Here is a 10517-nt window from a genome sequence, read left to right as displayed (position 1 = left end):
CTCGGCGCCCTGGGTGTCGGGGAGCCGGCCGCCTGTGCCGGGAAGGCCTGGGTTATCCTTGCAGGTAGAGGCTCCCAGGCCGCCGGGACAGGACGTGGGCTCTCCGGGGCAAAAACGGGTTTTAACCGTTTGGTGGAGGAGGGTGAATGCAGAAGGAAGCTGCTCTTCTAGGTTGGTAAAAGTTCTTTGAAACAGTTTCAGTTTTTTTTTTCTTTAAGCATCTGTTGTCACGATGTTTTTGGGTTTTTTTTTTTTTCTTTCTTTCCCCAGAAGTAAAAACCTCACGGTTTCCTACTTATGCATTAAGGTGTGATTCCTTATTCTGTTTCAGTAAGCTGAGATGCCATGATGGTGTTTTCAGGCTGGTAAATTTCACTGTCGGAATTGATGAAAAAAAAAGAGGGGAAGGTTGTCACAGCTTTTCCAGTCTTCTTCTTCCTGCTTCAGTAGTACTTCCACCTGATTTTATCTCGTTCTGTGTTGTCAGGTGTTGAATACCTTTAGTCAGTTTCCATGTGCTGTTCTAGTATGTTTAACTTCAGTATCTTAAATAAAAGAGAACATTCCTACAATTGTACACTGAGTCAAATAAAGCTCTAAATAGACCTCATCACTGAGGAATGGATCGGAGTTGGTGAAAGGAAGACAGATGACTAGGTAGTTTGTGAAGGGTTTTTTTTTAACTTATAAAATAGTTTTGTAATCTCTATACTGAAATAACACATTATAGAGCAGTTGTTCTGCACTCATTTTACGAATACGTATCACTGCCATTCTGTCATATAGACTAAAACATGCATGTCATTATAACTGTTGCATTTGCTTTTTTTTTTTTTTCACACTAATAAGGGACTGCTTGCTAGTGCATTCACAGAAGATTACATCATCCAGTACTATTTCCACTATGTAATAGTAATTGTTTTATTTAGCAGCTAAAATAAATAGTATTTTCTGCCTGTTTAAACTGTGTTTTTCTTTTGCAGGAAAATTGAATTTGTGGAATAAAAATCTTTGCCTCTGTCCAAGGAAGCAGAATTGGGTCTCTTTTTGAAGGTGGCAAGTTATACATAATATGCCAGTGATATAGGTGTTTAAAGAGGCCCTCACCACACAGAATATGTAATAGAATGTTCCAGTCTGTAGAGAATCTGTAATCGTGAGGTGATGGTTACTTTCTAGTTTGGAAGTCATGACATCTCAGGGTATTTGTCCATACCTGGGAGCATGTTTAATAAATGTAGTCTGAGTAGTACACATATTCTGTTTTGGCAGTAGTGCTACCAATGCAGTTTTTGAATTAACTTGTGTAGGATTTTGTTCTTGTTATTGTGAATGCTCAGCGGTTTGAGCTTATTGCTTAGTTAGAATGATAGAAACCAAATAGGCTTATCATCCAAATTTAGAGGAGTTTTTTAATTAGTCATTCATATAAACCTTTTTTTTCTAAACTGTTATTTACAGGAAAGAACTAAATTTGCTTAAACCCTGAAATTTATTGTTCTTCATGTATACAACACTGAAGGGAGATTAAGGATGTTTTTCTATCCAATAATTAACCAATATCTTGCAGTTCTTTTCTGTGTAATTTGTTTTAATGATTTTTTTATTTTCAATTGTAGATCAATAAAAGTTTTGGCTGTCATCTGTTTATTCTTGTAAAAATTACAGTTTGAAAAGACAACTACCTTTTTTTTTAAAAAAAGCCACCTTTTTTATTGTGAGTAAATGCTGTGCTTTGGCTGTTCAGTATCCTATGTGTTTAGAATGAAAATGTGCTTTGGGAGACATTTAGCAGTTACAGAACGTCTGCAATTTTGAAGACATGGTCACGAGAGATAGAGGAAAGTGCAGAATGATACCTGCTTTAAATTTATGAGTTGAGGCATTCATCTGTAACCAGAGAAACTCCTGTTCAATTATGGATGTCAGATGTTTACATATATTAGATGGGAAATAATTTGCCATGTTTAAGAAAATTACTCCCAGTTTTTTGTTAGTATACTTAGTGTGAGAATTCCACTAGTAATGAATATTATTTTTATAATACTGCAGGACGTGTTGCATCACATCTTTTTGAGTGTAAATTTAGTTCACCCTTACAGCCATTCCAGTGCAATGGGGAAACTGGAAGATAAAGCGGGGGTATTTGTTTCTCTGGGCTAGAAGAGTCAAACTCACGGGCCAGTGTTCCGTGGCTTTTGGGTTCTGCCAGGTGGTCTGGTAGGTAACCTTCAGGCAAGGCTTGGCCTGCGGGAGGGTTTCTGGCTTGTTGCTTGTGGCTGGAGGGAACTAATTCCCCTCTCTAGGAGGATGGGGTAGGAGAAGAGACTCTTATACTTCTGAAGGGTTGGATGCTTACCTCTGCTGTTGGAGGGTGATGATGCTGCATCCAGGGCCTGTCACTTACAGTCACTGGGCTCTTCCGGCTCAAGTAATGTGATTTCTGTATGTGTTCTGGCCCAAGTGGGGTTTCTTCAGGGGTGGTACTTTGCTTATCTATCATGAGCTCAGCTGAAAGGCCTGTTATCCAGGAAGGCTTTTAACTGTGCTACAGTATCTGTGGAAAACAGGTTGGTTATGTTGAGTTTTAAAATCTGGGAATAGATTTACACATTAGATAAAATAATGATTGTGTATACCTTTTTTTTTTACCCCAGCTGCGTCCTATGTGTCTTTCTATGTACTTTGTTTTTGATGTAGATTATTCAGAACTGGGTTTTTATCTCTCTTTCAGCTTGGAAAGTAAAAATACATTGTGCCTGATGTCAAAAGTAAATAAATACAAGATGAAACTGAATGTATTTTTGTGAGTTTGTGCTTGAACACTCATCTATGCCTTTATCCCCTTTCCTCTGGTCTAAATAAGCTGTAGGTACTATACGGTATGATAGATGTTCTGTAAAAGGACAGAGGAGTTACTAAGGGTATGCTGAAAAGCATGCTCAGCCTACATTCTAGTAATTTGTACAGGTGAGCAGAGCCTTATTCCTTCCAAAACAAAACATCGCTAGTTTTGGGGTGGGAGGATGAGAGGAGATGAAAGGAGATGTCTTATTTGCACTTACCTGCCGCTGTTGTTCTCTGCGGTACCTTGGAGGCCCAAAACAAACAATGCAACACAGTTTGATTTAGCAACAGTTAAGTTGTACAGCCTGTGGCTTTCCAACATTTCCAGTTCGCGCTCCTGTGAGCTTGTTAAGCCATCTGTTGGACCATGTACATTTCTGATGGTAGTTCAGAAAGACTGGAACAATTATGGAGCATTACTCCATAAGAAAGGTTTTCATAATACTGTAATTGGTGAAAATATCAGAAATAAAATTTACTCATAGCTTTCAAGGGTCAAGAACTTGATTGTCTGAAAACATTGCTGATAGTAAGGCACATTAAAATTTCATTTTTAAAGTGGCAGTGTGTTGAAAGCTAAAACAATCTCACTTTTTGTTCTCAACTCTGTGGAACAAAACAGGTATAATTTCTTATTTTAAAGAAGGAGATTCTTTAGAAGCTGTATGAGAAGTTAATACCTAGTTGCCATTTGCGTTGGAGAGACTATAACAGAACAAAAAATATTTGGTGCTAAACTAGAGCAGGATAAAGCAAAGTAAAAATTCTCTGAGGCCATTCTGGAGAAGCACAGTTGGATGCAACATTATTTTTCTGTAACTGAGATGCATCTCTCTTTATTTCTTTCCCAAAGCAAATCTACATATCTGCAAGTTAGGTAGCAGGATGACATTTCTTCATACCTCTTTTAATGCAGATATTTTAGGTAGCATTGTTCCCACTGGGTGTCGCCGTTTTACCTGTGTATAGCCCGTGACTGCCTAGTTCCTTGCAGCTGCTTGCACATTTCATCAGTATTTAGTGTAATCTGTTCCACTTTTGAAAATAATCCAGGGCTTTACTTGCTTCCCCTGTCCCAGTCTTGTTCTGAAGTAGGCAGTGACTAGGAAGGAACATAAAGTGCAATTGGATGTGGGTAGTTGAATAATTGTGCAAAATATGCATTTTGTTTGTGACAGGCTATTGCTTCCTGGACAATGCCAGATGTCTTAACACCTTTCAGATGTGAGGAAACTTTATGAGTAAAAGTGGCTAACTTTGAAATCTAGTACCCAATACCTCTTTAATGAATGGAGAGAGACTTTTGTTTACAAAGTTCAATAGCTCCTGGTGTTTTGTTCTTCAGCCACCTCCAGATGTATACTTGGCATGGATTGTGGTATAATTAATCGGTAGCAAGCTTTTCATCATTTCCTATAACTTATACTGAGCAGATTATTAAAGCAACAGAGAGTTGCCCGTAAAACTGCAACATCAGAAGAATAAAAATAGGTATGTACACGTGCATTCCTCTGGATTTGGCAGGTGTGTGTCATTTGCTACCCACAGAGATCATCGGGGACCAGCTCTGACTGCTGTGAGAGCCTAATTAAAACATTTGTGGTTATAATGGTAAAACTACAGTAAATGCATTGTTTATGCAAATACTTTATTTACCATTTTTCCCATCCCCCGGTTCACTCCCTGCCCTCGCTTTCAAGTGACAGCAGCATGCAATATAGGTGGAAAATTTATTTTCAGTGGCAAGAAGCACTGAGGAGTGATAAGTGAAGTAGCTGGGATGATATTCTGGTTAAGATTTTGCCATGGTTACTATTTTGATATAGGCTTGTTTCCTGCCTGTAATTCCGTAGTCTCTTCTGGTGTGGTAGAAAGTAACAATCAGGAATACACAGTACAATGCCATAGAGAGTTTCAAAGCAGTTAGGAAGACTGTATTACATTATACATTTTGTTGCTATAAGCCATTCTGTCATCTGTGTTTCCTTTTTTCTTATTTCCACCATCTGTCTGAGAAGACCCTTTCCTTTACATGAGCTGATTCACTTTTGGTTGCTTTTCTCTGGCTTAGTCTACGTCATTAGACTGGGCATTTGGTTAAAATTCTTAGTACAGTAGCAGCTCCCACTGAGAAAGATCTGTGCCTAAGCAGACCTAGAGAGAGAAATAAAACACATTTTTGAAAGTTGCCTTTGAAAATTCTTATGTTTTCATTTCTGATTTAAAAAAAGAAAAAAGCCTTGTTGATTAAGAGCACTGAGTGCTGAGGAGGGCTTCCTTGTAAACCATTTAGTTGTAATTCTGGCATAATTTAAAAAATCCATTAAAATAATTCTCTTAGGAGTAGACTAATAGACTAAAAATCTTGAATTTAACCTGGATTTTCATAGATTTAAAACTTGTTTCCTTGTCTATATATGTCAGCCCTACCAAATGAGAAGTTTAAAGTGTCTCCTTTAAGTCTGGTAGAAAATAAACGCGCGGTGTATGATACAGATGGTCTTCTGCTTTTTTGGTATCTCTTGGGCTGGCAAATGCAAAGAAACGTTTCTGAAAATCAAACCAGTCATGAAGAAGGAGTTGGTGAACTGGGTATGGCAAATTAACCGTTTTGTCTTATAGTAACATTAGGTATGTAAGTAATACAATATATTCATCTGCTGTTTTCAGAATCTAAAGGGAAGAGAGTTTATCGATAGCAGAAAAAGTAGCACTGAAAAGCAGAGTAAGTATACTTTTATGAAGCGGAGGACTAAGGGTTAGTACATGACATACAGAATTCAAATGCGTTATTTTGGTGCTGTTTGTCAGAGGTGTAAAAACAAAGGGCAGCTGTTGAGGGGCATTGCTGAGACTTCAGGAAGGTGGGACTCCGGTCTAACAGCCTGCGGGAGACTCAGGCTGCCACAATGCCTGACCTTGCTCAGCTCCAGTGAGGGGAATTCAGCCTCCCCTACCTCTGGTTTTTAACAATCGATAGCAATTCAGCCGTGGTGGGGTTGAGAAAGATTCTATTTCAAGACATCAGAGATTGAATTTTGTTCAGACAGTTAGGCAGCAGGGAGACTTTTGTGACAGAATCTGGTGTAAAGGGTATTGCAAGTGTAGTGATGGAAGTCCAGATAGAGTAATGTCTGAGAATATCCAAATGTGCTACTGCACGTTGTCAACTCCGAAAATCAGGTCCAAAATAGGACTGGAGGCTTTTCCGTGTTCCAATGTTGGTGTGAAAGATTAGGAACCTGGAAAGTACTTAATGTTTCAAATCCTTAATTTTGGATTTTTTTTTCCCCCCATATGTTCCTTTAGTTCTTGTTCTATTACTATTTAAAAAAAAAAAAAAAAAAATCTTCTGTTCCTTAACCCTTCCCCAGTCCTCTGCCCCGAGTGTTTATAGTGCTTATGATATTACTAAAATCTTCTAGGGGAATTTCTAAGCATTAACTCAAGATGTTCATTTACCTTGTTAAAGGACATAATTTGATATTTCAAATGGAATTACTTATAGTATTTTGGCATACTTAAAATTTTGACTTGATGTGTTAATGCAAAAGCCTGCTGGTTAATGCAAAATTTATGACAAAGAATAAAAAAGTGAGGCTTTGCTCTTACTGATTTGTAAGTAAGTGATCTGAAAATTGCCTGGCTGGTTGCTGTTTGGATTTGTAAGTTGCCATTGCAGCTAATGGGCGTATCTGAGGTCATCTAAGTAACCCTGTGGTTTTTTCAAAGGTAGCAGTGAACCAAGAAACACGCTGAGCTTGCTGGGGTTTGGAGGGTTGGAGTTTGTATGCCTATGGTTTAGGGTCTGACTAAGGCAGGGATGAGATACACAGTGCTTCTGTAGCTGCTGCTGTGCCCTGGAGTTTCTACATACCTTCCCCCACACCGTAGAAAACAGAAGAAACCCCACAACTTCCAGCAAGGTATGCAGCAAGCCAGCAGCTGGGAGAGCTTTCCTGCAGAGAGCCCTGTGGAGACAGTGGGAGAGGCAATCTTCTTTTTTTTTTTCTTCATTCATGGTTTGGTTTTTGTTGTTTTTTTTTTTTTTTTTTTTTTTTGGTTTTGTTTACCACATTTAATAGTGCTGAGAAATTTCATTGACACAGATTTTGCTCGTCTTTTAAGACAAGCTGATAATTTCACCAGTATGACTTTTGCAGAACATTATGCAATCTGTGTGCTGTTGTCCTCCCAGTCAAGATGAGTCTGTGCTGGTGCCAGACTGTTGGATTATACTTTTTCCATCCCTGCAGTACAGCTGTAATAAAATTGTAACTGAAGGTTTTTCTTTGTATTCTGTCACTGCCTGTGGTTAGCTCTAATTTCAGAAGATACCTCTTCTGGTCCCTGCTCATCTTCTTCCAGTCCTTGACCTTTGGATATCTTTTTCTTACTCTATCTTCATCTGCTTTTTTCCTTTGTTTCATTCTTGTCTCTGTCTCTTCCCAGTGCCATCTATCAGTTACGTGGGGATCTTTTGATTTAATCTTTGATTTAGTTGTTTGTGTGGCCAGCTTCCTTTGTCTGCCACTTTGATCATCCTTCACATGCATTAAACCAGGAGCCACACGTGGCAATCACGCAGATTGTGAAAGAGCCCGCAGTGAGGCTTGAGCTGTAAGCAGAGCTGCTGATGGCTTTGTTCAGCATTTCCCTGCCTACATCGGTGGATTCCCCTGCGCAGCCATCCGCAGTAGACTGAGCAACAAGTGGGTTGCAAAAGCAATGAGATTTTATAAATTTAATGCCTAGAAATGTATTTTTATGTTTCTCTTTCAGAAAAGCAGTTTTGCTGGGAAGAGTCACAAAGGTGGAATTTAAGTAAAATTATTCTGGACCTGGTGATGTAGAGGCACCCTGACAGACATGGTTGCCCAGCATGGTCAGGGTAGCCTCTTCCTAGCTTGAAGGTGGGGCCTTTCCAAACTTCAGGTGCAGAAACTAAACTTCAGCACTAGGCCTGCAGTTTTGGTAGCTTACTTTATGAAATGCTTTGTGCATTTGAGAAGTGAGCAATAGAGCTGAGTGTGGTTTCTATGGGGAAGGGCTGCTGCGTCTGACTTCCTAGCAAAGTCACTTAGAAAATCCAAAGGTGCAGTGGCCTTTCAGGTAAAGCAGATAATGGGGACTCCTGGGGTAGAGCAAACTTCAGGTTTAAGTGGAGTAGGAAGCTGTTGTGGGTATCAGTTGCTTCAGACACGAGCAGGTGTGGCCAGACTGTGCATAGAGGCAGTCTCAGAGCACTTCTGCCTGCACTAGCCACTATCTTTCCTCTCTGGTGCCAGAGCAGAAGGGAAAGGGCAGCAACACATTTCTGATGCATTGAGTCAGATTCTGCCGAGCGTGGTCCCACTGCCTTCATCCCGTGCTCTGCTTCCTCCCAGTCTAACCAGCCACGCCAACAGCCCTGTGCTAGAGAGCGAGCTGGTGCTGTTGGTGGCTGAGGGTAGCTAACACCCTGCCCAGATTGTGGTCCTGGGCATGGGAAAGTCCAAAATATTATTGTTCTCCTGTGACAAACTGTGCTAGCAGAAGCATGATGGGAACTGATACAACAAATTTCTCTTTTTTTGAAACTTATTTGTTAAATGCATCTTGTGAGGCATGCTGTGGCAGGAAGCAGTTGTGTGTCATTTGGATATTACCTGGGTAGTGGGATCCTGATTGTCTGTGGTAATTGCCTTCTTTCGTAACTCTCGCAAGGGGAATGGAGAATTCAGCTTCCCAGACAGTTCAGTGTGATCATACTGTTCTCTAAATAAGTATTTATTGGAGATGGTAGCACTCCCCCCTTCCTGTCGGAAATTATATCACTGTATATTCAACAAACACATAAATATAGCTATACACACATGAATATATGTATATGTTGGATGTATATTGATATCCATTCTGTTGCACAGACATCGTGTTTCAGTAAGAGGGTTGTTAATTCATTGATCAGTATATAATGTGAGTAGTAAAGAGCTGTGCAATTCTCATGAAAAATGTTACAAATGCAAGCTGTTATTGTTTACCGGAGCATTACAGCCAAAACAGAAACATACCTTTTGAGATTCCTCTTTGCCTGTAGGTCACAGCAGGAAGGTGAGGTGGAGTGGTGCAGAAAAATCAACAGCGATAAATAACAATTAGAGAAGGAAGCTTTTCAGAATGAGATTTGACAAAACCGGTTTGAGGGAAGAAATGAAGCAAACGTCTTGTGGCAGTTTCCTCTTGGCCCTGCTTTCACATGTGGTTGTAGGCTAGGTAGGGGAGTGAATGATGGTGAAGGTGAAAAGGGGATAAGGCAAGGAGGAAGGTGATGGAGAAGGAAGGAAAAATAGAGCCAAAAATTAAAGCTGGAGGAGAGCGATGAGAAAGAGGATGGACAGTAAAACTGGCAAATGACAGAAGTACGTGCACCTGGAGCAGCAGCGGTTGGAAATGGGGAAAGTGGGAAGCATGTAGCAGTGCAATTGAGATCATGAAGACAAAGATGAGTGAGGCTTTGTTGTCTTGTAGGACTGACTTGCACCTTAAGGAAAGAAGAAATTAAGCAGGAGGGGGAGAGATCATAGACTGTGCTTGCAAAAATTCATGCAGAAACCCCAGTGGGAGAGGAGGAACAGCTGTGAGCAATGGAAGGGGCCGTCCTTGAGGGAGCCCGCATGGGTACGAGGGCGCCTGCGTACAAGGAGAAATAGGGCTGGGAGTAGCAAAAGAGCCAGGGATTCCGAGAACATGGTTCAAAACTGCCAGGATGCAGCAAGGGCTGGTGCCTCCCTGGGGCTGGGGGCTGCAGGGATACCCCACGGGGCTGCCAGCCAGGAGCGGGCAGCTGGGGGCACTGGGGCAGCCCAAGCACTGGGCATGTCCCTGGGGACAGGGCTGAGGCTGGGACGAGAGGTCTACCCATGCGTGGGTGGGGGTCAGGATCAGACACAGCCTTGGGATGTCAGGGCAGGGCTGTGGTGATGTGCATCGCTACAGACAGTTATCAGAGTAAAATGGGGAAGGCAAGGTGTATCATTTATGGTAAAGATTTTACTGCGTACATGAAGTCAATGAAGTGTCATAAACATCAGTAGGTTTTGTTATGCTGTTCTATTTGTTGATGTATGCTGCTGTCTTCAAATATTGTTTAAAATGGGTAAGAATGTGTAAAATATTAGAAATGTGAGATAAAAACAGTGGTAAGATTTATAGCTTCAGGAGCTGTATACTGATCTCACTCACCTTACTTATCAAAAGCTGTGTCATACCATTGCATATGATGCATAATGGTTTAGCAGTATAGAATGAGAAAACAGTTTTCTGCCTAGTGTTTTCTTTTTAGTAAATAATAATATTTCACAATTATAATAGAAAGTGCTGCATGTCATCTGTAAACGAGGAGATTGTTTGAGCTTTACTATTAAATGTTAGTCTTATTCTCTAATCATTGCATTAATACATCTCCCCAAATGCTCTTGCTTTATCAAATTTCCCTAAATGTGGTGCTTGGAAGCTGGTCATGCATATATGTGCAGCTTGAAATTGAGTATATTCCTTCGGGCATCATTTTACTCAGAAATGTTTTAACATCATTAATAATGTATAAGTGTAACAGGTTTACATTAAAAGCAAGCCATAGACTAGGTTGCTTCTAATCTGCGCAATAGTTCCTACATGGCAATTAGTATCAC

Source organism: Pterocles gutturalis, unplaced genomic scaffold, assembly GCF_000699245.1.
Source record: "Pterocles gutturalis isolate BGI_N339 unplaced genomic scaffold, ASM69924v1 scaffold40448, whole genome shotgun sequence".
NCBI lineage: Eukaryota > Metazoa > Chordata > Aves > Pterocliformes > Pteroclidae > Pterocles > Pterocles gutturalis.
The sequence above is the reverse complement of the archived record's forward strand: the minus strand, read 5'-3'. Positions refer to the sequence as shown.